This window comes from Pan paniscus, chromosome 2, assembly GCF_029289425.2.
Source record: "Pan paniscus chromosome 2, NHGRI_mPanPan1-v2.0_pri, whole genome shotgun sequence".
NCBI classification, from domain to species: domain Eukaryota; kingdom Metazoa; phylum Chordata; class Mammalia; order Primates; family Hominidae; genus Pan; species Pan paniscus.
Window position 1 is genome coordinate 123,603,333 of NC_085926.1, and position 27,886 is coordinate 123,631,218.

The 27,886-nt window shown below is 44.3% G+C and overlaps 1 pseudogene; it reads left to right on the forward strand.

Annotated features, from left to right (window-relative positions):
* Positions 1-488: 488 nt before the first annotated feature.
* The window catches only part of LOC100981136 (olfactory receptor 7E24-like), an 86,903-nt pseudogene continuing 59,505 nt past the window's right edge, over positions 489-27,886 (forward strand).

Sequence of the window (27,886 nt, forward strand, 5' to 3'; positions counted from 1 at the left end):
GCAGTTTAGGCAGAAATCCTTTTGTGATTTCCCACTCTGATGGAGTGATTCAGCTAAAGGGCTCCAAGAGAGCAGCATTTCTCTTCAAACACTCCCCTGCCAAGCTCAAAGCTTGTAGTGGGAGTGAAAGAAATAGACACAGTTGGTGTTTTTATTTGAGAGGAGGAATGGAGGATGGGAAAGGAGAAAAAGAGTCTATTTTATTCCGCTTTTGATAAAATGAAACTTCCCTCCCATTGTTTGCTTCTCTCCACAACTTTCCCTTGAATCCCTATTGAACTTAAAAGTATTTCACTGGAGCCTTTAAAACTGTATTATAAAATGAGAACGCATTTATTTTAAAGCTATGTGTCCTTTTTGTCCGTTTTTAGACTCATTTGGCTAGTGCAGGTAGTATTTTGCTCACAGTTTCAATAAAATGCACAGATTTAACTGCAGTCACGTGACCTTTCCATCGTCAAGTGGCGAATGCCAGGGGTTGCCATGGGAAAGGAGAGAGAAGGCAACTAATGCTTACTAGCATGAAATGTCAGGGTTATGAATTCCAGGGAGCGCTCATGTGGATCAGCTTTTGAGATGGTATGTGAGTGTATTGTTTCCATGAAATGACTCATTTGACGGAGAACGTTGATTAATGTGAGAGGGCATGTGCCAATATTTCTTTTGAAAAAACTGCATCCCTTTACCAAAAGAAAAAAAAGGCAAACACTAGGGGAGCACTTTTCAATATGTACTCCACACAATATTGTGGGGTATTAATAGGTGTTACTTGATTTAAAATTTTTCTTGCTGTGATTTCATACATTTGAAAAATACTAATTTTATTTTAAGTGAGACTGGTTCCTTTATTGCAGAATTTCTTGGGGAATTTACTGTGCTAATGTGCATCATGAATCTTCATAAAGGAGATAGAAGGATGTGCCCAGAAAGCCCCTGGCAGGGAAGGAACTGCACCTTGGAAGGCTCTATGCAGCTAATTTTTTTACTTTGTAGAAATGCTTTTTGTGTGTTTTTTTTGTTTGTTTTTTTTTTTGAGAGGGAGTCTCGCTGTGTTGCCCAGGCTGGAGTGCAGTGGCACAATCTCGGCTCACTGCAACCTCTGCCTCCTGGATTCAAGCAATTCTCCTGTCCCAGCCTTCTGAGTAGCTACAGGCATGCGCCACCACACCTGGCTAATTTTTATATTTTTTATATTTTTAATAGAGATGGGATTTCACCATATTTGTGAAACTGGTCTCGAACTCTTGACCTCAGATGATCCACCTGCCTCGGCTTCCCAAAGTGCTGGGATTACAGGTATGAGCCACCATGCCTAGCTGAGATGGGGTCTTGATATGTTGCCCAGGCTGGTCTCAAACTTCTGGGCTCAAATGATTCTCCTGCCTCAACCTCCCAAAATGCTGTGATTACAGACATAGGCCACCATGCTTGGCCACTACAGCTTTAAAATGGAATTGGACAACCATACTGAGAGGTGAAGCCAGCTGGGCTTCCTGGGTTGAGTGGGGACTTGGAGAACTTTTCTGTCTTGCAAGAGGATTATAAAACACACCAATCAGTGCTCTGTAGCTAGCTAGAGGTTTTGTAAAATGCACCAATCAGTGCTCTGTAAAAACGCACCAATCAGCGTTCTGTAGCTAGCTAGAGGTTTGTAAAATGGACCAATCAGCACTCTGTAAAATGGACCAATCAGCACTCTGTAAAATGAACCAATCAGTACTCTGTAAAATGGACCAATCAGCAGGACATGGGCAGGGACAAATAAGGGAATAAAAGCTGGCCACCCCAGCCAGCAGTGGCAACCTGCTCGGGTCCCTTTCCATGCTTTGGAAGCTTTGTTCTTTTGCTCTTCACAATAAATCTTGCTGCTGCTCACTCTTTGGGTCTATGCCACCTTTAAGAGCTGTGACATTCACTGCAAAGGTCCACAGCTTCATTTTTGAAGTCAGCAAGACCACGAACCCACCAGAAAGAATAAACTCCGAACACATCCTGGGGGCTTGTTGGGGATTTCACCACATGGTCAGTACCATCGGACCCCTTTTGCTTGCTATTCTGTCCTATTTTTCCTTAGAATTCAGGGGCTAAACACTGGGCACCTGTCGGCCAGTTTAAAGTGACTAGCACAGCCACTGGACTAAAGACATGGGTGTCAGACTTTCTGGGAAAGGGCTCTCTAACAACCCCCAACTCTTTGGAGTTGGGAGCATTGGTTTGCGTGGAACCAGCTTCCACTTTTCCTGTATTTCTGGGCTGAGCTGAGGGACGACAGAGAGGAAAGCCATTCAGCTCCAGGGTCCTGACAAAAAGTTGGTTGACCCTGTAGACGTGAGCAGAACTCTCAAAGTCACATCGCCCAAGTAAGAGTCGCCCATCTATCCTATCTATCCTGACGCTTCCCTCCTGGGTCCTAACATCAGTCAGACAAACTTCCTCCTGCCTCTCTTCTCCGAGGCTAGTCCCCCTTCTAAAAACCACTCCTTGTCTCTGGTGCTTTTCTAGTTTCTCCTATAAGAATGATTTCTAGTATAAATTTCAGGACTCTGTTCCCTTCTTTAGGTACCCGGGCTCACCAATCAGAAAGACATAATTTTTCGCCCAAAGCCCCATCGGGGAGGGGGCACTATCTGGAATTTTAAGATCCCTCCTCAGACTAGCAGGTCTAACAAAAGCTATTCCCGAAGCTAGGATACGGGGAGCCTCAGAAATTATATCCTTCCTATTCATTTGATGAGAAGTGAAAACAAAAGGAGTCACTCTTCTAACCCTGGAGATCTCTTCCCTCTCTCAGGGTATGGCCCTCCACTCCATTTTGAGGCATATAATCTTTAAAGGACAAGGTTAAGGTCCTAATGCTAACAGGAGAAAATGCTTAGGACTCTTTAACAGGTTTTTGAGAATGTGTTGGTAAGGGCCACTAAATCTGATTTTTTCTCGGTCCTCTTTGTAGTCTAAGAGGAAGAGCAAGAGTGCAGGTTTTCGAAAATGCATCGGTAAGGGCCACTAAATCTGACCTTCCTCGGTCCTCTTTGTGGTCTAGGAGGAAAACTAGTGTTTCTGCTGCTGCTTCAGTGAGCGCAACTATTCTGATCAGCATGGTCCAGGGACAGTTGAGAGTTCTTGGGCAAGAGGGGAATCTGCTGCTGCATCGGTGAGTGCAACTATTCTGATCAGCAGGGTCCAGGGACCGTTGTGGGTTCTTGGGTGGGGCAAGGGGGTGGGAAACAAACAAACCAAAACCACGGGCGGTTTTTTCTTTCAGATGGGAAACACTCAGGCATCAACAGGCTCACCCTTGAAATGCATCTTAAGCCATTGGGACCAATTTGACCCACAAACCCTGAAAAAGAAGCAGCTTATTTTTTCTGCACTGTGGCCTGGCCCCAATATTCTCTCTCTGATGGGGAAAAATGGCCACCTGAGGGAAGTATAAATTACAATACTATCCTGCAGCTTGACCTTTTCTGTAAGAGGGAAGGCAAATGGAGTGAAATACCTTATGTCCAAGCTTTCTTTTCATTGAAGAATAATCCACAACTATGCAAAGCTTGCAATTTACATTTCACAGGAGGACCTCTCAGCTTACCTCCATATCCTGGCCACCCTACAGCTCCCCTTCCTATTAATGATAAGCCTCCTCTAATCTCCCCTGCCCAGGAGGAAACAAGCAAAGAAATCTCCAAGGGACCGCAAAAACCCCCAGGCTATCAGTTATGTCCCCTTCAATCTGTAGGGGGAGGGGAATTTGGCCCAACCTGGGTACATGTCCCTTTCTCCCTCTCTGCTTTAAAGCAGATCAAGGTAGACCTGGGGAAGTTTTTGGATGATCCTGATAGGTATATAGATGTCTTACAGGGTCTAGGGCAAACCTTCAACCTCACTTGGAGAGATGTCATGCTATTGTTAGATCAAACCCTGGCCTTTAATGAAAAGAATGCAGCTTTGGCTGCAGCCTGAGAGTTTGGAGATACCTGGCATCTTAGTCAAGTAAATGATAGAATGACAGCTGAAGAAAGGAACAAATTCCCTACCGGTCAGCAAGCCATCCCCAGTATGAATCCCCACTGGGACCTTGACTCAGATCATGGAGACTGGAGTCACAAACATCTGCTGACCTGTGTTCTGGAAGGGTTAAGGAGAATTAGGAAAAAGCCCATGAATTATTTAATGATATCCACCATAACTCAAGGAAAGGAAGAAAATCTTTGCCCCTTCCTCAAGTGGCTACGGGAGGCCTTAAGAAAATATACTCCCCTGTCACCCAACTCCGTTGAGGGTCAATTGATCCTCAAAGATAAGTTTATTACCCAATCAGCCGCAGATATCAGGAGAAAGCTCCAAAAGCGAGCCCTGGGCCCTGAACAAAATCTGGAGGCATTATTAAACCTAGCAACCTCGGTGTTCTATAGTAGGGACCAAGAGGAATAGGCTGAGAAGGAAAAGTGAGATCAGAGAAAGGCCACAGCCTTAGTCATGGCCCTCAGACAAACAAACCTTGGTAGTTCAGAGAGGACAGAAAATGGAGTAGGCCAATAACCCAGTAGGGCTTTTCACCAGTGTGGTTTGCAAGGACACCTTAAAAAAAATTGTCCATTGAGAAACAAGCCACCCCCTCGCCCATGTCCGCTATGCCGAGGCAATCACTGGAAGGCACACTGCCCCAGAGGACAAAGGTTCTCTGGGCCAGAAGCCCCCAACCAGATGATCCAACAACAGGACTGAGGGTGCCTGGGGCAAGCACCAGCTCATGTCATCACCCTCACTGAGCCCTGGGTATGTTTAACCATTGAGGGCCAGGAAATTGACTTCCTCCTGGACACTGGTGGGGCCTTCTCAGTGTCAATCTCCTGCTGCTCACTCTTTGGGTCCGTGCCACCTTTAAGAGTTGTAACACTCACTGTGAAGGTCCGCAGCTTCATTCTTGATGTCAGCGAGACCACGAACCCACCGGAAGGAACAAACTCCGGACACAATATGACTTGGTGAAAAGTTGCTCAGTACAATGGGCATGGCGTAAAAGGACATTCTGCCCTTTCCTTCCATCTGTGAGGCCATTTTGGCTCCTCATAAACTGTTCTTTTTATGGCAATTATAGTTGTTCATGTCTTGCAAGTCATAGCCCTCTGACCTGCAACAAAACCTATTTTAGCTCTTCTGGCTGGGCACAGTGGCTCATGCCTGTAATCCCAGCACTTTGGGAGGCTGAGGTGGGTGGATCACCTGAGGTCAGGAGTTTGAGACCAGCCTGCCCAACATGGGGTTTTGGTGAAACCTGTTTGTACTAAAAATACAAAAATTAGCCAGGCGTGGTAGTGCACGCTATAGTCCCAGCTACTTGGGAGGTTGAAGCAGGAGGATTCCTTGAACCTGGGAGGCAGAGGTTGCCGTGAGCCAAGATCTTGCCACTGTACTCCAGCCTGGGTGACAGAGCGAGACTCTCTCTCTCAAAAAACAAAAACAAAAACAAAAAACTGTTTTAGCTCTTCTGAGCCATTCCTAATGTTTTAGAAATAACTGGTCAGATCTTAAACAAATTTTTCACATGTTCTAGGAAATGAACAGATGAACGCATTTCATGCAGACCACGGCCCAGTAGTATCAATTCATCTCAGAGAAGCATGACAGAGAGACAGTGTCCTCTGCCATGCACTGTGCCTGATTCTACTTGCTTTCAGTCCTGGAGAACTTGAGGCAATATTTCCTCATTGCCTTTGGCAATTTCAGTTACCCTTGGTAGATGCAATACTATTGGCATGCCAAGCTGCTAATTACTTGGAACGTTTGGTCAGGCTGCCAGAGGCTAAGGTCAGCTAGTCCTCTGACTTTCAGTCTTCAGTCTTCCCTAAGCCTCAGCTCTCCACGCTTCAGTGACACTTTCTCATGGTATCATGCTCTCAGTTTCATGCTCAGCTTTTAATCAGGTAAAATATCAAATGTGGTAGTTGAACAAAATTCAAAGGAAATATCACAATCATAACTTCCATATCTCTTGCTATTGAGAAGACATTCTGAAGGGAGGAGGAGAACACATTTTCGTCCTTTTTAGTTGACAAGAGTCATAGATGCAGATGGTGAACAGTAGGCCGGATGGAGACTGTAGGTTAGTGGAGGGTATGTGCTCCTTCTACAGAGAGTACGACTACTTCACTACAAGAGGCTGTTACCAGAAAGGCCTAGTGAAGCCAAGGCTTGTTTTCTAAGAGAAGCCTAGCACTTTGGGAGGCCGAGTCAGTTGGATCACAAAGTGCTAGGATTACTGGTGTGTGCCACCATGCCTGGCTGCCCTCAAGTTTTAAATGTTCACCACCATTAATTTTTTTTTTTTTTTGAGTTGGAGTCTCGATCTGTCGCCCAGGCTAGAGTGCAGTGGCACGATCTCGGCTCACTGCCAGCTCCACCTCCCGGGTTCACGCCATTCTCCTGCCTCAGCCTCCTGAGTAGCTGGGACTACAGGTGCCTGCCACCACGCCCGGCTAATTTTTTGTATTTTTAGTAGAGACAGGGTTTCACCATGTTAGCTGGGATGGTCTTGATCTCCTGATCTCATGATCCGCTTGCCTCAGCCTCCCAGAGTGCTGGGATTACAGGCATGAGCCACTGTGCCCGGCCTAAAATTTTTTTTTTAATATTGTGGGGACCAAAACAAAATGTTTGTGACCAGATTCAACCCATAGGTACCAGTTTGGGATCTCTGGTCTAGAGTCTGTTCTAGTTGTGAAATCTGTAACTGGAGAAAAAGCACCATATTTCTGAGAGGGACTGATGACATCTAAGTATAAATCTTATGGGTGCCTTTATAGGGCCAAGGGCAGTGGCTCACACCTATAATCCCAGCACTTTGGGAGACTGAGTCAAGTGGATCACCTGAGGTTAGGAATTTGAGACCAGCCTGCCCAACCTGGCCAACAGGGCAAAACCCCATCTCTACTAAAAAAATACAAAAATTCAGTGAGCGTGGTGGTGCGTGCCTGTAGTCCCAGCTACTCAGGAGGCTGAGGCGGGAGAATCGCTTGAACCTGGAAAGCAGAGGTTGCGGTGAGCCAAGACTGCACCACTGTATTCTCCCGGCCATATGTAGGGGCAAAGAAGAGTGAAAATGCAGGTGTATTTTGCTAGGGCTGTTATAACAAGGTACCACAGACTGAGTGGCTGAAGGAACAGAAATTCATTTTCTCACAATTTTGGATGCTAAAAGTCAGATCAAGGTATCAGCAGGGTTGGTTTCTTGTAAGTCCTCTCTCCTTGGTTTGTAGATGGCTGTCTTTTCCCTGTGTCTCCACATGGTCTTCTATCTGTACCTGTCTGTGTCTTATTTTCCTTTTCTTATGTGGTATCAAAAGACAAAATTACAACATATTTAGTTATAGATCTAATGGCTTTTATTCACAATTCATGAATCAAGGCAGCCTCCATTCTACAAAACAGAATGAGAGCTCCCACTGGACAAAGTCAGAACAGTGAGTTTTGTAAAGTGGGAACAAGGAAACAGAACAATAGAAAAAAACGGATTGGTTGCCAGGTGCAGTGACTCATGCCTGTAATCCCAGTACTTTGGAAGGCTGAGGTGGAGTTTGAGGCCAATCTGCGCAACAAAAGGAGACCCTCATCTTCACAAAAAAATTTAAAAATTAGCTAGGCGTGGTGGCATGTGTCTGTAGTCCCAGCTACTTGGGAGGCTGAGGTGGGAGGATCACTTGAGCCCAGGAGGTTGAGGCTGCAGAAAGCCTTGATCATACCACTGCACTCCAGCCCAGGTGACAGAGTGAGACCCTCTCTCAAAAACACAAAACAAAACTGATTGGTTAACAACAGATTACTTCAGGTTACTTTTTTTCTAAAGTTTAAAGCAGAGCGGACTTTCTTATTATGCTGACTGGAATCTCCTATTTTCAGGAAAAACTAGGCTATTTGGGGATCTATTTGCTTCCTTAAAGTTTTAGTTTGATTATGTGACATTTAGCATGAGTGACTCCATTTTGATTTGGTCTGGTCTGTTGGGTCCTAGAGCAGAAACTCAGTACAAAACAATGGCCTGCCGTAATTTCTTCTTTTTTTCTTTTTTTAGACATAATCTTGCCCTGTTGCCAGGCTGGAGTGCAGTGGCATGATCTTGGCTCACTGTACCCTCCACCTCCCAAGTTCAAGTGATTCTCCTGCCTCAGACACCCGAGTAGCTGGAACTACATGCGTGTGCCACCATACTAAGCTAATTTTTGTATTTTAGTAGAGATGGGGTTTCACCACGTTGGCCAGGCTGGTCTTGAACTCCTGGCCTTAAGTGATTTGCCCACCTCAGCCTCCCAAAGTGCTGGGATTACAGACATGAGCCACCATGCCTGGCCACCTGCCATAATTTCTGTCGAACAAAGGAAACCACTCATATTGGATTAGGGCTGGCCCTAATAACTTATTTTAACTTAATTACATCTTTAAAGATCCTCTATCCAAATAAAGCACATTCTAAAGTACTGGGGGTGGGCCAGGTGCAGTGGGTCACACCTGTAATCCCAGCACTTTGGGAGGCTGAAGTGGGCAGATCACCCGAGGTCAGAAGTTCGAGAGCAGCCTGACCAACATGGTGAAACCCTGTCTCTACTAAAAATACAAAAAATTAGCTGGGTGAAGTGGCATGCACCTGTAATCCCAGTTACTCAGGTGGCTGAGGCATGAGAATCTTTTGAACCCGGGAGGCAGAGTTTGCAGTGAGCTGAGATCGTGCCACTGCACTCCAGGCTGGATGGCAGAGTGAGCCTCTGTCTCAAAAAAATAATAAATAAATAAATAAAATACTGGGGGTGACCAGGCGTGGTGGCTCATGCGTATAATAATAGCACTTTGGGAGGCCGAGGCTGGGATTACAGGTGTGCCACCATGCCCAGCTAGTTTTTGTATTTTTAGTAGAGACAGTGTTTTGCCATGTTGGCCAGGCTGGTCTTGAACTCCTGACCTCAAGTGATCCACCCACCTCGGCCTCCCAAAGCGCTGAGATTACAGGCATGAGCCACTGCGCCTGGCCAATAATGTGAATTCTTGATCCTTGCTGATTTCTGCTGAGAACTAACATCAGCATCAGTCTGTCACAGATGGTGTTGGAACAGAACCTAAGGAAGGTATGACCCCAAACAAATCTGATCTTAGACCTTGGAAGGCTTTCAGTTGTTTCAGTGATTAACAGGTGAACTAGGAAGAGAGCTGCCGCAGAAAGGGTAGAGTGGAGGCCACTTGTTTTAAGCTTTGCATATCAAATAGCCTTCCATGACCAACCACTGACAGCTGGCCAACAGCAGCAGTGGTGGTGGGGTGTGGGGCCAGACACCATCTCCTGCACCATCAGCTTCACGTGCCGAATTGCTCTGAAAGCCTCAGCCTGATTTTCCCTTATCACCAGTTTCCTCTTTAAGGTCAGACTTTCCAAGGAAGGAAAAATAGAGCACATTTCCATCTCATTCACCTACTCTTCCCAAGCCTATCCTTGGGAGCTTCGAGAGTTCTTCCCCTCTCGCACTGCATTCTTTTTTGTTTTTAAATTTTATTTTGGATCCAGAGGATACATGTGCATATTTGTTACATGCGTATATTGGGAGATACTGGGGCAGAGGAGATGATTTCATTATTTTTATGGCTGCATAGTATTTCATGATGTATATGTACCACATTTTCTTTATCCAATCCACTGGACACTTAGATGGATTCTATGACTTTGCTATTGTGAATAATGCTGTGCTCAACATATGAGTGCCAGTGTCAGACTGGATTCTAATAGAATCAGTGCTAATCTTCACAGTGCTGGGCTCAGTCATGCTGTGGCTGATACTAATTGGGTCTGAAGTAATCTTAATGCACTTTTACCATCTTATACTTCCCTTAACTCCTGGAAAAATCTTGTTAGCTGTGCCAAGAGAATGGTCATCTAGCCTTTTAAGACCATTTTAAGAAGTCATCTTTTTTGGAAGCAATTAATTGAGCAACTGTACAAGCATATTCATAGTTTGTAACAGAAGAAAATGGGAAACAATCTAAATATCCATTCATAGGCTAATGTGTTCCTTCTGGAATAGCTTCTCAACTATTTAAATTGTTCATAATGGAAATGCGTTCATATGACTTATGCCAAGTGATGGCTCCGGCCTTCTTAGTAGTCCCTCTTCGTTGTTCTTGCCCTTTATAATCATTCTCACTGCATTCTTGGTGATCTATTAAAATACAAATATGATTATGGCATTTCTAGGCCTAACAGATTTTTTGTGTGTGTGTGCCGAAGTGTTGCTCTGTCACCCAGGCTGGAGTGCAGTGGCACTATCATGGCTCACTGCAGCCTCGACCTCCCAGGCTTAGATGATCCTCCCACCTCAGCCTCCAGAGTAGCTGTGGGACACGCACCACCACACCTGGCTAAGTTTTGTATCTTTTGTAGAGGTGAGGTTTTGCCATATTGCCCAGGCTGGTCTCAAACGCCTGAGCTCAAGTGATCCTCCCAGCACGGCCTCCCAAAATGCTGAGCTTACAGGCATGAGCCACCATGCCCAGCCCTAAAGCTTTTTTATGGTTTCTTATTTATTCACCACATTCCAAGTGCCTCAGTGCACGTGTGGCAGCCCTTCACGAGCTGTTCCTGCTCCCTTCTGCAGCCTCATCTATCATACCCATACTCTACTTCCAACCATACATTTCAACTCTGCATCACTCTAACCTCTGAACCAAGTGGCTTCTTTCACAACTACCTGGCTTTGCATGTGCTCTGCTGTCTGCTTTCAGTACCTTCCTTCTCCAAAATCAAACTCAAACTCAAGCATTACTGTCCCTCTCCACCCTCAGAAAAGCTAATTCCACCCTAATATGTTCCAACAGCCCCTCTGAGCTCTTGGCACACTCTGCACAAAGCTGCCTGTGTTCATGCCTTGTCAACTTTGTCTTCTCCACTAGAATGTGTGCTCTTGAAGCTGAGAGGTGTTTTGATGTCTGTATTCTCCACTGAAGCACAAACCCTACTAGTAATTAAATGCTGAATGAATAAAGTATTTCATTATGCTAAATGAAAAATGAATAGCTGTACGACCCTTCTAATGATTATATCTACGAGTTCCTTCTGTTTGCTCTAGCCTGTACTTAATAATTTAAATCATATTCACACAAAAAATATTGGGCTGCCAGGCATGGCGGCTCACGCCTGTAACTCCAGCACTTTGCTAGGCTGAGGCAGGATTGCCTGAGCCCAGAAGTTCAAAACCAGCCTGGACAACATGATGAGATCCCATCTCTTCCACACACAAAAAAGTTGGACTGGTGGAAGAGAGGTCCCATACAAAATGTTCAGTCTCGGCCAGGCATGGTGGCTCATGCCTGTAATCCTTGTTCTTTGGGAGGCTAAAGTGGGAGGATTGCTTAAGGCCAAGAGTTTGAGATCAGCCAGGGCAATATAGTAAGACCCCCATCTCTACCAAAAAAATATTTTGAGTGTAGTGAGTATGGTGAGACTGAGTGTGGTGGCAGGTACCTGTACTCCCAGCTACTGGGGAGGCTGAGGTGGGAGGATTTTTTGAGCCCAGGAGGTCAAGGCTGCAGTGAGCTATGATGGTGCCACTGCCTGGGTGACAGAGCAAGACCATGACTCAAAAAAACTGCACAAAAAAACAAAAAACAAAATGCTCCATCTAAGGCCCAACCCTTCTAAGGATGATCTGGCCTGCTCACAGTAATAAAGCCCATCTGTAGTCCTCAGCCCTTGAAGTCTTTTGCCTTGGGAACTTCACTGGGATATCCTGTCTTTGGAGGATTAGACACATATCACTTTGACCCTGTAATCTGTCCACCTCACTCTTCTCATTAGGTTTTGCCTCAGGCTGGCACAAGTCTCTACTGTATGAAACCGTTGCCAAAGCAATTTTTAAAAAATATTTATTTGGCCGGGTGCAGTGGCTCACGCCTGTAATCCTAGCACTTTGGGAGGCCAAAGCAGGTGGATCACTTGAGGTCAGGAGTTTGAGACCAGACTAGGCAACATGGTGAAAAACTGTTTCTACTAAAAATAGAAAAATTAGCTGGGTGTGGTGGCATATGCCTGTAGTCCCAGCTACTCAGTCTCAGATACTCCAGCAAGCCAGGAGAATCACTTGAACCTGGGAGGCAGAGGTTTCAGTGAGTCAAGATCGCGCCGCTGCACTCTAGCCTGGAAAACAAAGCGAGACTCTTTCTCAAAAAAATAAAAAAAAAAAAAGTTTGCTTAAAATCCAGATCCTGCACAAGCAATTTTGAAATATGAAAATATTTCAAACATAGTGAAAATGAATTCCTCTAGGATGCTGTGATGGTTAATATTAGGTGTCAACTTGATTGGCTTGAACGATGCCCAGGTAGCTGGTAAGGTATTGTTTCTGGGTGTGTCTGTGAGGATGTTACCAGAGGAGTTTGACATTTGAGTCAGTGGACTGGGAGAGGCAGACCCACTCTCAATGTGGTGGGCACCATCCAATCGGCTGCCAGTGTGGCTAGAACAAAGCAGGCAGAAGAAGATGGGATAAGCTGGCTTGCTAAATCTGCTGGCTTTCGTCTTTATCCCATGCTGGATGTTTCCTTCTGTTCCTCCTGCCCTTGGATGTCAGACTCCAGGTTCTTTGGACTTTGAATTCTGGGACCTGCACCAAAGCTCCGGGCCCAGGGAGTGAGAAGGAGAAACCACTCTGGACTTATTAGTGAGACATGTGCATGCCAGGGGATGGGAAATAAATCAACTAAGGCTGGGTGTGGTGGCTCACACCTGTAATTCCAGCATTTTGGGAGGCTGAGGGGGGTGGATCACTTGAGGTCAGGAGTTCAAGACCAGCCTGACCAGCATGGTGAAACCCTGTCTCTACTAAAAAAAATACAAAAGTAGCTAGGTGTGGTGGCGCATGCCTGTAATCCCAGCTATTTGGGAGGCTGAGGCAGGAGAATTGCCTGAACCTGGGAGGCGAAGGTTGCAGTGAGCCGAGATAGTGCCATTGCACTCCAGCCTGGGCAACAAGAGTGAAACTCCATGGAAGCAAGCAAGGAACGGTGGGGGGGAGAGAGAGAGAGAGGAAGAAAGAAAGAAAAGAAAGAAGGAAGGAAGGAAGGAAAGAGAAAGAAAGAAAGAAAGAGAAAGAAAGAAAGAAAGAAAGAAAGAAAGAAAGAAAGAAAGAAAGAAAGAAAGAAAGAAAGAAAAAGAAAGAAAGAAAATCAACTAAAATTCAGGGACCTCTACCTCAGGGAAATTTCTAGGGATCAGTGGTGTGGGCCTGCAGAGAATTTCCTTCTAAGGTAAGGGATAAGTTGTTGCATTTGGCCCCTCCTACAGCCAAGAAAGAGGTACAACAACTAGTGGGCCTATTTGGATTTTGGAGGGAGCACATTCCTCATTCAGGTGTGTTACTCTGGCCCATTTACGTTTTTGCACTTGGGCTGTATGACCCAGCAGATCCAATGATGCTTGAGGTGTCTGTGGCAGATAGGGATACTGTTTGGCGCCTTTGGCAGGCCCCCATAGGTGAATCATAGCAGAGACCTCCAGGACTTCGGAGCAAGGCCCTACCATCTTCTGCAGATAACCACTCTCTTTTTGAGAGACAGCTCTTGGCCTGTTACTGTGCCTTGGTAAAAACCAAACGTTTGATTGTGGGTCACCAAGTTACCATGTGGCCTGAACTGCCTATGATGAACTGGGTCTTTTCTGACCCATCTAGCCATAAAGTTGGGCATGTACAGCAGCACTCCATCATCAAATGGAAGTGGTATATACATGACTGGGCTCGAGCAGGTCCTGAAGGCACAAACACATTACATGAGGAAGTGGCCTAAATGCCCATGGTCCCCACTTCTGCCACCCTGCCTTCTCTTACCCTGTCTGCACTGATGGCCTCATGGGGTGTTCCCTATGATCAGTTGACAGAGGAAAAGAAGACTAGGGCACAATATGCAGGCACCACCTGAAAGTGGACAGCTGCAGCACTGCAGCCCCTTTCTAGAACATCCCTGAAGGACAATGGTGAGGGGAAATCATCTCAGTGGACAGAACTTCGAGCAGTGCACCTGGTTGTGCACTGCATGGAAGAAGAAATGGCCAGATGTGCGATTATATACAGATTCATGGGCTGTAACCAGTGGTTTGGCTGGATGGTCAGGGACTTGGAAGAAGCATGATTGGAAAATGGTAACAAAGAAATGTGGGGAAGAGGTATGTGGATGAACCTGTCTGAGTGGTCAAAAACTGAGGATACTTGTATCCCATGTGAGTGCTTCTCAGCAGAGGAGGAGTTTAATAACCAAGTGGATAGGATGGCCCGTTCTGTGGACACCACTCAGCCTCTTTCCCTAGCCACCCCTGTCATCGCCCAATAGGCCCATGAACAAAGTGGCCATGGTAGCAGGGATGGAGGTTATTCATGGGCTCAGCAACAAGGACTTCCGCTTACCAAGGCTGACCTGGCTACGACCACTGCCAAGTGCCCAGTTTGCCAGCAGCAGAGACCAACACCGAGCCCTTGATATGGCACCCTTCCTCGGGGTGATCAGCCAGCTACCTGGTGGCAGGTAGATTATATTGGACCTCTTCCATCATGGAAAGGACAGCAGAGGTTTGTCTTCACTGCAATAGATACTTACTCTGGATATGGGTTTGCCTATCCTGCATGCAATGCTTCTGCCAAGACTACCATCCGTGGACTCATGGAATGCCTTATCCACCATCATGGTATTCCAATACAGCATTGCCTCTGACCAAGGCACTCACTTAATGGCTAAAGAAGTGCGGCAGTGGGCTCATGCTCGTGGAATTCACTGGTCTTACCGTGTTCCCCATCATCCTGAAGCAGCTGGATTGATAGAACAGGGGAATGGCCTTTTGAAGTCACAATTACAACACCGACTAGGTGATAATACTTTGCAGGACTGGGGCAAAGTTCTCCAGAAGGCTGTGTATGCTCTGAATCAGCATTCAATATAAATATGGTACTATTTCTCCCATAGCCAGTATTCACAGGTCCAGGAATCAAGGGGTGGAAGTGAAAGTGGCACCACTCACCATCACCCCTAGTGACCTGCTAGCAAAATTTTTGCTTTCTGCTCCCATGACATTTTGTTCTGCTGACCTAGAGGTCTTAGTTCCAGAGGGAGGAATGCTGCCACCAAGAGACACAACAATGATTCCATCAAACTGGAAGTTAAGATTGCCACCTGAACACTTTTGGCTCCTCCTTCCTCTAAGTCAACAGGCTAAGAAAGGAGTTAGAGTGTTGGCTGGGGTGATTGACTATCAGGATGAAATCAGACTACTACCCCACAATGGAGGTAAGGAAGAGTATGCGTGGAGTACAGGAGATCCCTTAGGGTGTCTCTTAGTATTACCATGCCCTGTGATTAAGGTCAACGGGAAAGTACAACAACCCAATCCAGGCAGGACTACAAATGGCTGACCCGTCAGGAATGAAGGTTTGGGTCCACCAGGTGAAAAAACATGACCAGCCGAGGGGCTTGCTGAAGGCAAAGGGAATACAGAATGGATATTAGAAGAAGGTAGTTATCAAGACCAACTATGATCACGTGACTGGTTGCAGAAAAAATGACTGTAATTGTCATGAATATTTCCTCCTTATTTTGTTAAGAATATGTTTGTGCATGTACACACCTTTACTAAGAAAATCTGTTTTATTTCCTTTCTTTTTCCTTTGTCATGTAACGTAAGATTTGTTGACTTTATATCAGCATTTAAGTGTTGCTACCTTTATGTAATAATATTTAGGTTAAGGATGGGTGCGCTTCCGGCTGTATGAAGGATAGTTGCATTATGTTAGGCGTAATTATGACCTTATTGTATTTATTTGTAGACTAAGTATGATTTCAGGAGATGTGTGTGAATGCCAAGTTGACAAGGGGTGGGCTTGTGTTGGTTAATATTATGTGTCAACTTGAGTAGATTGAAGGATCCTAGATGGCTGGTAAAGTATTGTTTCTGGGTTGCCTGTGAGGGTGTTGCCAGAGGAGATTGACATTTGTGTCGGTGGACTGGGAGAGGGAGACCCACCCTCAGTGTCGATGGGCACCATACAATCTGCTGCCAGTGTGGCTAGAACAGAGCAGGTGAAGAAGGTGGGATAAGCTTTGTCTGCTGAGTTTTCTGGCTGCCTCCTTTCTCCCATGCTGGATGTTTGCCTCCACTCCTCCTGCCCTTGGACATCAGACTCCAGGTTCTTTGGACTTTGGACTCTGGGACTTGCACCAGTGGCTTGTAAGGGGCTCTCGGGCCTTCAGCCACAGGCTGAAGGCTGCACTGTTGGCTTCCCTCATTTTGAGGCTTTTGGACTCAGACTGAGCCACTTACCGGCTTCTCCCCCAGACTGCAGATGTCCTATTGTGCCCTTCGCCTTGTAATCGTGTGAGCCAATTCTCCCTAATAAACTACTTTTCATATATGCATGTATCCTATTAGTTCTGTCCCTCTGGAGAACCTTGACTAATACAGATGCTTTATCTGCAAATGTATGTGAATTTGCCTCAGAAGTGATTGCTTAAGCTGCAAAGCACTGACCCTTCTGTGCCCCTCAATACTGCTAGTACAGTACCTGAAGTGCACTTACAATTAGTCCTCTACAGCCCCACTGGAAAGTAAGCCCCATGGGGCAGGTAGGCTTCTTTTTTCTATAACAGTTGATACATAGAAAAGAATATATATAAAACATATGTCAGAGTTATGGAGCATTGCACTATTTCTTGTCCTTCTATCATCAGTGCCTAAAAAATTCATGGTATGATAAACATATGTTGAATAAATGAATGATTCTTCTGTGAATAAGTGAACCATAAAGACCAGCATCTGCCAGATAAAATATCCATCAGTTGGGATGGGCACAGTGGCTCACACCTGTAATCCCAGTACTTTGGGAGGCTGAGGCGGGTGGGTCACTTGAGGCCAGGGCTTTGAGACCAGCCTGGCCAACATGGCAAAACCCTGTCTCTACAAAAAATACAAAAATAATAGCTGGCCATGGTGGTGCGTGCCTGTAGTTCAAGCTACTCGGAAGGCTGAGGAACAAGAATTACTTGCACCTGGGAGGTGGAGGTTGCAGTTGGCCAAGATTGTGCCGCTGCACTCCAGCCTGGGTGACAGAGACTCTGTCTCAAAACAAAAACAAAAACAAAAAACAAAACAAAACAAAAAAACCCATCAATTGTCAGATAGATAAAGATATCATTCCAAGGTGAACTGAATGTTCCTCCTAAATATATGAGAACCAAATGTTCTCTTCTTATCTTTCTACCTTTTGGAAGTTCAGTAGTGTGGCTCTTTCATATGGCTATGTGGTGGCGACAACAAGGTGTGATTGAAAAACCAAGGACTGGCTGGGTGCGGTGGCTCATGCCTGTAATCCCAGCACTTTGGGAGGCCGAGGTGGGTGGATCACCTGAGGTCAGGAGTTCGAGACCAGCCTGGCCAATATGGCAAAACCATGTCTCTACTAAAAACACAAAAATTAGCTGGACATAGTGGTGCACACCTGTAATCCCAGCTACTCAGGAGGCTGAGGCAGGAGAATTGCTTGAACCGGGAGACGGAGGTTGCGGCGAGCCGAGATCATGCCACTGCACTCCAGCCTGGGTGACAGAGTGAGACTTCCATCTCAAAAAAAAAAAAAAAAAAAAAAAAAAAAAAAGACCATGGACTAGAGCAGGTTTGTCCAAACTGTGGCCCACGGGCCACTTGCGGCCTAGGATGATTTTGAATGTGGCCCAACACAAATTCATAAACTTTCTTAAAACATTGAGTTTTTTTGTGATATATTTTTTTTAAAGCTCATCAGCTATCAGGAGTGTTAGTGTATTTTGTGTGGTCTGAGACAATTCTTCCAGTGTGGCCCAGGAAAGCCAAAAGATTGGACACCCCTGGTCTAGAGTCAGATGATCCTAAAATGGCTTCACCATCTAATAGTTGCATGACCTTGGGCTAACTATATATCATCCCAAAGACTCAGTTCTCTTATCTATTAAATGTGGATAATACTACTTACCTGCTGCAGTTATAGGGAATGAAAATAGATTAATTTCTGATGTTAGTTACTTTCTCACCTTATTTCAGGTAAAGAAACCTGGTGTGAATATTTCTAGATAGAATGCATTGGAGCCCTGCTATTGATGGCATACTGGAAAGTTGCTTAAAAGCTGTCTGTACAAAGGGTTCCCATCTGCCTGCAGGTTTCTGCTTTCCTCTGGAACTCATGCTTCCTATGAACATTTCCTCCTTGTTCAGTTGCACTTTTCCTTAGTGGCTTTATGTTGCCTTTTTTTTTTTTAGGCAGAGTCTCACTCTGTTGCCCAGGCTGGAATGCAGTGGCACGATCTTGGTTCACTGCAAACTCCGCCTTCTGAGCTTAAGTGATTCTCCATTTCAGCCTCCAAAGTATCTGGGATTACAGGCGCCTGCCACCATGCCTGGCTAATTTTTGTATTTTTAGTAGAGACGGAGTTTCAACATGTTGGCCAGGCTGGTCTCAGACTCCTGACTTCAAGTGATCCACCTGCCTTGGCTTCCCAAAGTGCCGGGATTAAAGGCGTGAGCCACCGCACCCAGCCTTTATATTGCTTTTTAGCATCTGTGGCAGCTAATTCCTCCATGGCATCATGGAGTTTTGTCTTTCACATATTCTTGATGAGTCACTTTCATTTTCTCCTTGACTTGATCCTAGAGACATATCAATACTCAACTATGACTCTCTCCTAAGCAGTAAAAGAAAGAAAAAAGGGCCGGGTGCCGTGGCTCATGCCTATAATTCCAGCATTTTGGGAGGCCAAGGCAGGTGGATCACTTGAGGTCAGGAGTTCAAGTCCAGTCTGGCCAACATGGTGAAACCCCATCTCTACTAAAAATACAAAATGAGCTGGGTGTGGTGGTGGGAGCCTGTAGTCCCAGCGACTACAGAGGCTGAGACAAGAGAATTGCTTGAACCTGGGAGGTGGAGGCTGCAGTGAGCCGAGATCATTCCACTGCCCTCCAGCCTGGGCAAGACAGAGCAAGACTCCATCTAAACAAATAAGAAGTAAATAATGAAATAAAATAAAAATTTAAATTTATAGAAAAGAAATAAAGAAAGAGGTGGGGCCTGGTGGCTCATACCTGTTATCTTAGCACTTTGGGAGGCTGAGGCCGGCCGATCACTTGAGGCCAGGAGATTGAGACTACCATGGCCAACATGGTGAAACCTTATCTCTACTAAAAATACAAAAATTAGCTGGGTGTGGTGGCACCCAGCTGAGGCAGGAGAATTGCTTGAACCCGGGAGGTGGAGGTTACAGTGAGCGAAGAACACACCACTTGCACTCCAGCTTCGATGACACAGTGAGACTCTGTCTCAAAAAAAAAAAAAAAAAAGTGAAAATGGATTCTGTGTGGGGTGATATCTCACAGTTTATAGTAATGGTCCGCTACAGCTGTGTGTTCTCTTCTGAAGTACCTGCCATAGTTCTAGCAGTTCTATTTGGTTCTTTACAAGTAGTCCCCACTTCTGGAATAGCCTATGTATTAAAGAGTGTTTACAAAGCCAGTCATTTGAAACTCCCAATGCCAGTTCCCACAGAAATGAGGTTACCACTGGTCATCAGGTTCTCAGGGCAGCCTACGAAAGTCCATCTAATCCAGAATGTTGCCAATCTGCTGCACGAGGTGTACTGTTGCTACTCCCGGTAACTGCACGAGCTTGATTCTGAAAGGGAGACAGAGAGGGTACTTTGTGTTCCAACTCTGGGTGCCAGGGACACAGCCCTCCCCTGCTCCCTACTTGGCTGGACTGGCAGCTGGGGTGAGGGGCTGTTCCAGGAAGGGTGCTGGGGAAAAGGGCACATAATGTTTGAGCAGCAGAACCAGAAGTTTGATTCTCTGTCTCATGACATCTTTCTAGTCCGTTCACTCTCAGGCATTTTGAATAATAACTAATAGGAATACTAATGACATTCTTATAGTGTTTTATAGCTTACAAATGACATGTCTTCATGTCTCCTCCCACAGCTAGTTGTCTATACAGTTCTCCCTTAGTATCCATGAGGGCTTGGTTCCAGGACTCCTCTCCCCCTCAGATACCCAAATCCATGATTGCTCAAGTCGCTGATATAAAATGGCGTTGTATTTGCATATATCCTATGCACATCCTCCAATATATTTCATTAGATTTTTTTTTTGAGATAGGGTCTCACTATGTTGCCCAGGCTGGTCTTGAACTCCTGAGCTTAAGCGATTCTCCTGCCTCAGCCTCCCAAGTATCCGGAATTATAGGCCTATGCCACAGTGCCCAACTCTCCAATATACTTTATTTTACAAATATATATTAGAGAACTGGAGTACAGTGGCATGATCTCGGCTCACTGTAGCCTCTACCTCCAGGGCTCAAATGATCCTCCTATCTCAGCCCCCCAATAGCTGGGACCATAGGTGCATGCCACCATGCCTGGCTAATTTTTTTTTTTTTTTTTTGTAGTGACAGGGTTTCACCATGTTGCCCAGGCTGGTCTCAAACCCCTAAGCCCAGACAATCTGCCTGCCTCAAACTCCCAAAGTGCTGCGATTATAGGCGTGAGCATATCTGGCCTCCCATAGAGTTATTTATTTATTTAGAGACAGAGTCTCACTCTGTTGCCCAGGCTGGAGTGCAGTGATGTGATCTCAGCTCACTGCAACCTCCGCCTCCCAGGTTCAAGCGATTCTTGTGCCTCAGCCTTCTGAGTAGCTAGGATTACAGGCGCACACCAACACACCCTGGTGATATTTTTAGTAGAGATGGGGTTTCACCCTGTTGGCCAGGCTCGTCTCGAACTCCTGACCTCAGATGATCTGCCTGCCTTGGCCTCCTAAAGTCCTGGGATTACAGGTGTGAACCACTGTGCCTGGCCTGGCCTCCCATCTACTTTAAATCATCTCTTGATTACTTATCATATCTAATACAATACAATGTAAATGCTATGTAAATAGTTGTTATACTGTATTGTTTTAAAAATCTGCATCATTTGTTATTGTTGTATTGTTATTTTTTATCGTTTGGGGTTTTTTTTTTTCAAATACTATATTTTCAATCTGCAGTTGGTGGAATCTCAGATGCAGATACAGAGGACCAGCTGTATTTTATTTATTTAACAAACACTTCGTAATGCTTAAGAGGTACCAGGCACTCTTTTAAAAGGGTTACCAATGTCAGCCTGTTTACTATGGCTCATTAATAAGTTTGACTTCTTTTCTTTTTAAATTTTTAAACCTGTGCCTCAATCTCTGTAGAATCACTTTAGAAATGGATAGTGGGGCAGGTACAGTGCCTGACACCTGTAATCCTCACACTTTGGGAGGCTGAGGTGGGAGGATCACTTGAGCCCAGGGGTTCTAGACCAGCCTGAGCAACAACAACAACAACAACAAAAATTAGCCGGGCATGGTGGCACATGCCTGTGGTCCCAGCTGCAGAGGAAGCTGAGGAAGGAGGATCGCTTGAGCCCAGGAGGTCAAGGCTGCAATGAGCTAGGATCGCGCCACTGAACTCCAGCCTGGGTGACAGAGTGACAGCCTCTCTCAAAAATAAAAAAATAAAAAAAAAAGAAAGAAAGAAATGAAATGGATTGTGAACTTTAATAATGTTCCCCACTGTATATTGTTTAGTCAGAAAGATCTAAACTACTTAGTCAAGTGATCTCTAACTCCATTTCTGGTATCTGATAAGACATTTTCAAGAGTCAGATTCTTTGCCAAATAGTTTAAATATGATGTTAGCCTTTATATTCACAAACTCAGTAGGTCTTTCCACCGTTGCCTTTTTTTTTTTTTTTTTTTTTGAGACAAAGTCTCACTCTTGTCTCCCAGGCTGGAGTGCAATGGCGTGATCTCCACCTCCAGGTTCAAGCAGTTCTCCTGGCTCAGTCTCCCAAGTAGCTGGGACTACAGGTGCATACCACCACGCCCGGCTAATTTTTGTATTTTAAGTAGAGACAGGGTTTCACCATGTTGGCCAGGCTGTTCTTGAACTCCTGACCTCAGGTGATCTGCCCACCTCAGCCTCCCAAAGTGCTGGGATTACAGACATGAGCCACCGCGCCTGGCCACCATTGCCTTTTTTAAGACAAAAATATAAACTGACCAGGCATAATGGTTCACACCTGGGAGCATGATGGCTCCCAGTACTTTGTGAGGCTGAGGCAGGAGGATTGCTTGAGGCCAGAAGTTCAAGACCTCAGACTGGGCACCATAGCAAGACCCAGTCTTTATAAAATACAAAAAAATTAACCAGGCACAGTGGCACATGCCTGTAGTAGTTCTAGCTACTCAGGAGGCTGGGGCAGGAGGATTCCTTAAACCCAGGAGTTCAAGGTGGCAGTGAGCTATGATTGTGACACTGCATTCCAGCCTGGGCAACAGAGTGAGACCCTATGTGTTCAAAACAAAACAAGACACACACACACACACACACACACACACACACACACACACTCTAGACAGAACCAAAGCCTTAGTCAGTGGGGTCTGTCTCTGAGTCCAGCAGTTCTGTGTGCCTTAGCACCTAGAAAAGCTTTGAGCAGTAGCTTCATGGTTACCAGGATGGGCTCTGAAAATAGACTTCCTGGCTTTGAATTCTGGCTTTCCCTCTTTCTTTCTTTCTTCTTCTTTTTTTTTTTTTTTTTAAGCCTCACTCTGTTGCCCAAGCTGGAGTGAAGTGGCAGGATCTTGGCTCACTGCAACCTCTGCCTTCCGGGTTCAAGCAATTCTCCTGCCTCAAGCTCCCGAGTAGCTGGGATTACAGGCGCCCGCCAACAAAGCCAGCTAATTTTTGTATTTTTAGTAGAGACGGGGTTTTGCCATGTTGGCCAGGCTGGTCTCGAACTCCTGACCTCAGGTGATCCGCCCTCCTCGGCCTCCCAAAGTGCTAGGATTACAGGTGTGAGCCACCGAACCCGGCTGGCTCTCCCTCTTTCTATTTTATGATCTTTAGCTAGTTACTGACCCTGTCTGTGCCTCAGTTTTCTCATCGGTAAAATGAGGATAGTTATAAAGCAGGCACAACGTCTTACTGGCATCCGTCTCCCCAGCTTTTAGCACAGTGCCTGGCCCAAGGTAGGCAGGAAGTATGAGTTGAACTAACTGTCCAGAGTCCTGCCTCTTGAGGATGGACCCTCTATCTTCTGGGTTTGGGCAGCCACCTTTGGTTTACAAACCTCCAGTCCTAAATGAGACTTGAGGGGGCTCCTGTGTCCAGATGTTAAAACTTTCTATGGATTCCACCCGTATTTCAAGGGCAAATTTAGAGTCAGAAAGATACTAATATAGTATGTTGATTTGATTTTACTCAAGTCATTACAATGAAACAACAGCCAGTTTATTCAGACTGCTCTCTTTCCCTCTGCTATGCCTGCTTACCCTTCCTGCACTCCCAATTACAAGGGCAAATGGATATCTACAGGGTGGAAAATAAAAAGGATTGATGGGTGAGAGTTTAGAAATAGCATCCTATCTCTGGAACATAATCAGTCTGAGACCAGTGATTCTGTTTCATTTTTATTTCCTGATTTAGAGAGTGGTGGAAGTCTGGAGTGTTTATTGTTCCGGGAGAGTCTGAGTGAAAGGATCCTTTGACTTGGTTTCATATGCAAACTTTGCTCATTTACTTAGGCATAGCCAGGCAGAATGTGCTCTGGAGACCTTGCCCTTGAGAGGGTTGTTTTTTGGACTGAAACTCAATCTAATATGCATCCCCAGAAGGAGCCACCTTGCGGTTACCATCTTCTTTCAACCTAAGACCTGGAGCATGAGAGACTGGCTGAATGCTTTTCGATGATGATGAAAGCAGGAGGCTGGAGCAGATAACTTCTTTTTTAAATTTTTATTATTTATTTATTTATTTATTTTTATTTTTCCATACGTTATTGGGGTACAGATGATATTTGGTTACATGAGTAAGTTCTTTAGTGGTGATTTGTGAGATTTTGGTGCACCCATCACCCGAGCAGTGTAGACTTCATCATATTTGTTGTGTTTTATTCCTCATCCCCCTGCCGTTCTTCCCTCCAAGTCCCCAAAGTCCATTGTATCATTTTTTTTTTTGAGACAGAGTCTCACTCTCTTGCCCAGTTTGGAGTACAGTAGTGTGATCTCGGCTCACTGCAACATCTGCCTCTTGGATTCAGACGATTCTCCCTCCTCCGCCTTCTGAGTAGCTCGGACTATAGGAGCCTACCACTATGCCTGGCTAATTTTTGTATTTTTAGTAGAGACAAGGTTTCACCATGTTGGCCAGGCTGGTATTGTATCATTCTTATGCCTTTGCATCCTCATAGCTTAGCTCTCACATATCAGTGAGAACATATGATGTTTGGTTTTCCATTCCTGAGTTACTTCACTTAGAATAATAGCCTCCAGTCCCATCCAGGTCACTGCAAATGCTGTTAATTCATTTATGGCTGAGTAGTATTCCATCATATATATGTGTGTGTGTGTGTGTGTGTCACACACACACACACATATATATATCTCACAGTTTCTTTAACCGTTCGTTGATTGATGGGCAATTGGGTTGGTTCCACGATTTTGCAATTGTGAATTGTGCTGCTATAAACATGTGTGTGCAAGTATCTTTTTCGAATAATGACTTCTTTTCCTCTGGGTAGATACCCAGTAGTGGCATTGCTGGATCAAATGGTAGTTCTACTTTTAGTTTTTAAGGAATCTTCACACTGTTTTCCATAGTGGCTGTAATAGTTTATACTCCCACCAACAGTGTGGAAGTGTACACAGATCACTGCATCCACGCCAAGATCTACTGTTTTTTGATTTTTTGGTCATGACCATTCTTGCAGAAGTAAGGTGGTATCGCATTGTGGTTTTGATTTGCATTTCCCTGATCATTAGTGATGTTGAGCATTTTTTGACATTTGTTGGCCATTTGTATATCTTCTTTTGAGAACTATCTATTCATGTACTTAGCCCACTTTTTGATGGGATTGTTTTTATTTTCTTACTGATTCATTTGAGTTTGTTGTAGATTCTGGATATTACTCCTTTGTCAGATGTATAGATTGTGAAGATTTTCTCCCACTCTGTGGGTTGTCTGTTTACTCTGATGACTCTTCCTTTTGCCATGCAAAAGCTCTTTAAGTCCCAAATATTTATCTTTGTTTTTATTGCACTTGCTTTTGGGTTCTTGATCATGAAATACTTGCCTAAGCCAATGTCTAGAGGAGTTTTCCCAATGTTATCTCCTAGAATTTTTATAGTTTCAGGTCTTAGATTTAAGTCCTTAATCCATCTTGAATTGATTTTTGTATAAGGTGAGAGATGAGGATCCAGCTTCATTCTCCTACATGTGGCTATTACGGCATTTGTGTAAGAGACCAGCTGAGCAGACTTAGTGTGAGCAACAAGGCTGTTTATTCACTTGGGTGCAAGTGGGTTGAGTCTGAGAAAGGAGTCAGCAAAGGGTGGTGGGATTATCATTGGTTCTTATAGGTTTGGGATGGGTGGTGGAGTTAGGAGCAATTTTTTGCTGGCAGGGGATGGATGTTACAAAGTACATTCTCAAGGTTGGGGAGGATGTTACAAAGTACATTCACAAGGGTGGGGAGGATGTATTATCCCAAGAGTCGGGAGGAATATTACAAGGTACATTCACAAGGTGGGGGGCAGGGGGGGAATATCACAAAGTACATTATCACAAGGACGGGGGAATGTCATGACGGCTTGACCATGGTGCGGCCAACTCAGAGGACCTTACAGTGGCTAGTCAATTTTCCCAGCACCATTTGTTGAAAAGGGTGTCCTTTCTCACTTTGTTTTCATTTGCTTTGTTGAAGATCAGTTAGCTGTAAGGATTTGGGTTTATTTCTGGGTTCTTAATTCTGTTCCATTGGTCTATGTGCCTATTTTTATACCATGCTGTTTTGGTGACTATCCCCTTATAGTATAGTGTGAAATCAGGTAGTGTGATACTTCCAGATTTGTTCTTTTTGCTTAGTCTTGCTTTGGCTATGCAGGCTCTTTTTTTGGTTCCATATGAATTTTATAATTTTTTTTTTCTAATTCTGTGAAGAATGATGGTATTTTGATGGGGATTGCATTGAATTTGTAGATTGCCTTTGGCAGTATAATTATTCTCACAATATTGATTCTACCCATCCATGAGCATGGGATATGTTTCCATTTGTTTGTGTCATCTATGATTGTTTTTAGCAGTGTTTTGTAGTTTTCCTTGTAGAGGTCTTTTGCCTCCTTGGTTAGGTATATTCCTAAGTATTTTATTTTTTTTTGTAGCTATTTTAAAAGGGGTTGAGTTTTTTATTTGATTCTCTACTTGGTCACTGTTGGTGTATAGACGACCTACTGATTTGTGTACATTAATTTTGTATCTAGAAACTTTGCTGAATTCTTTCATCAGTTCTAGGAGCTTTCTGGAGGTGTCCTTAGGGTTTTCAAGGTAAATTATCATATCATCAGCAAACAGTGACAGTTTGACTTCCTCTTTACCAATTTGGGTGCTCTTTATTTCTTTCTCTTGTCTGATTGCTCTGGCTAGGACTTCCAGTACTATGTTGAAGAGGAGTGGTAAGAGTGGGCATCCTTGTCTCGTTCCTGTTCCCAAAGGGAATGCTTTCAACTTTTCCTCATTCAGTATTATATTGGCTGTGGGTTTGTCATAGATGGCTTTTATTACATTGAGTTATGTCCCTTGTATGCCGATTTTGCTGAGAATTTTAATCATAAAGGATGTTGGATTTTGTTGAATGCTTTTTCTGCATCTATTGAGATGCTCATGTGATTTTTGTTTTTAATTCTGTTTATGGGGTGTATCACATTTATTGACTTGCGTATGTTAAACCATCCCTGCATCCCTGGTATAAAACCCACTTGATCATGGAGGGTTTCATACCAGGGATGAATATGATATGTTGTTGAAGTTGATTAGCTAGTATTTTTAAAATATCAATTTAGCTTTGATATGTTCTTGGATTTGGTTAGCTAGTATTTTGTTAAGGATTTTAGCATCTATGTTTCCTCAATCTCACTGCTTGTTATTGGTCTGTTCAGGGTTATCTAATTCTTCCTGATTTAAGCTAGGAGGGTTGTATTTTTCCAGAAATTTATGCATCTCTTCTAGATTTTCTAGTTTATGTGCATAAAGATGTTCATAGTAGCCTTGAATGATCTTTTGTATTTCAGTGGTGTCAGTTGTAATATCTCCTGTTTTGTTTCTTAATGAGGTTATTTGGATTTTATCTCTTCTTTTTTTGGTTAATCTTGCTAATGGTCTATCAATTCTATTTATCTTTTCCAATAACCAGCTTTTTGTTTCATTTATCTTTTGTATTTTTTTGTTTGTTTGTTTCAATTCCATTTAGTTCTGCTCTGCTCTTGCTTATGTACTTTCTTCTGCTAGGTTTGCATTTGGTTTGCTCTTCTTTCTCTAGTTCCTTGAGGTGTGACCTTAGAATGTCAGTTTGTGTTCTTTCAGTCTTTTTGATGTAGGCATTTAGGGTATGCACTCTCCTCTTAGCACTGCCTTTGCTGTATCCCAGAGGTTTTGATAGGTTGTGTCATTACTGTCATTCAGTTCAAATAATTTTTAAATTTCCAACTTGATTTCGTTTTTGAGATAACTTCTTGAATCCTCTTTTAGCTCTTAAAAAATTATCGGTCATCTCCTATTAGCCAGGTGCCACGCTAAATGCTTTTATATACATTATCTCATTTTATTCTCATGCCAGTCTTAGGGAGGAGGTATCATTACCTTATCGCGCACATGAAAGCTTAGACTCCAGAAGGTTAAGTGATTTGACAAGGTCACACAGGTCCCAAGCAGTTAAATCTCATTCATTTAATAAACATTTATTTTTGGGGACAGTGGCTCCTGCCTATCATCCCAGATAC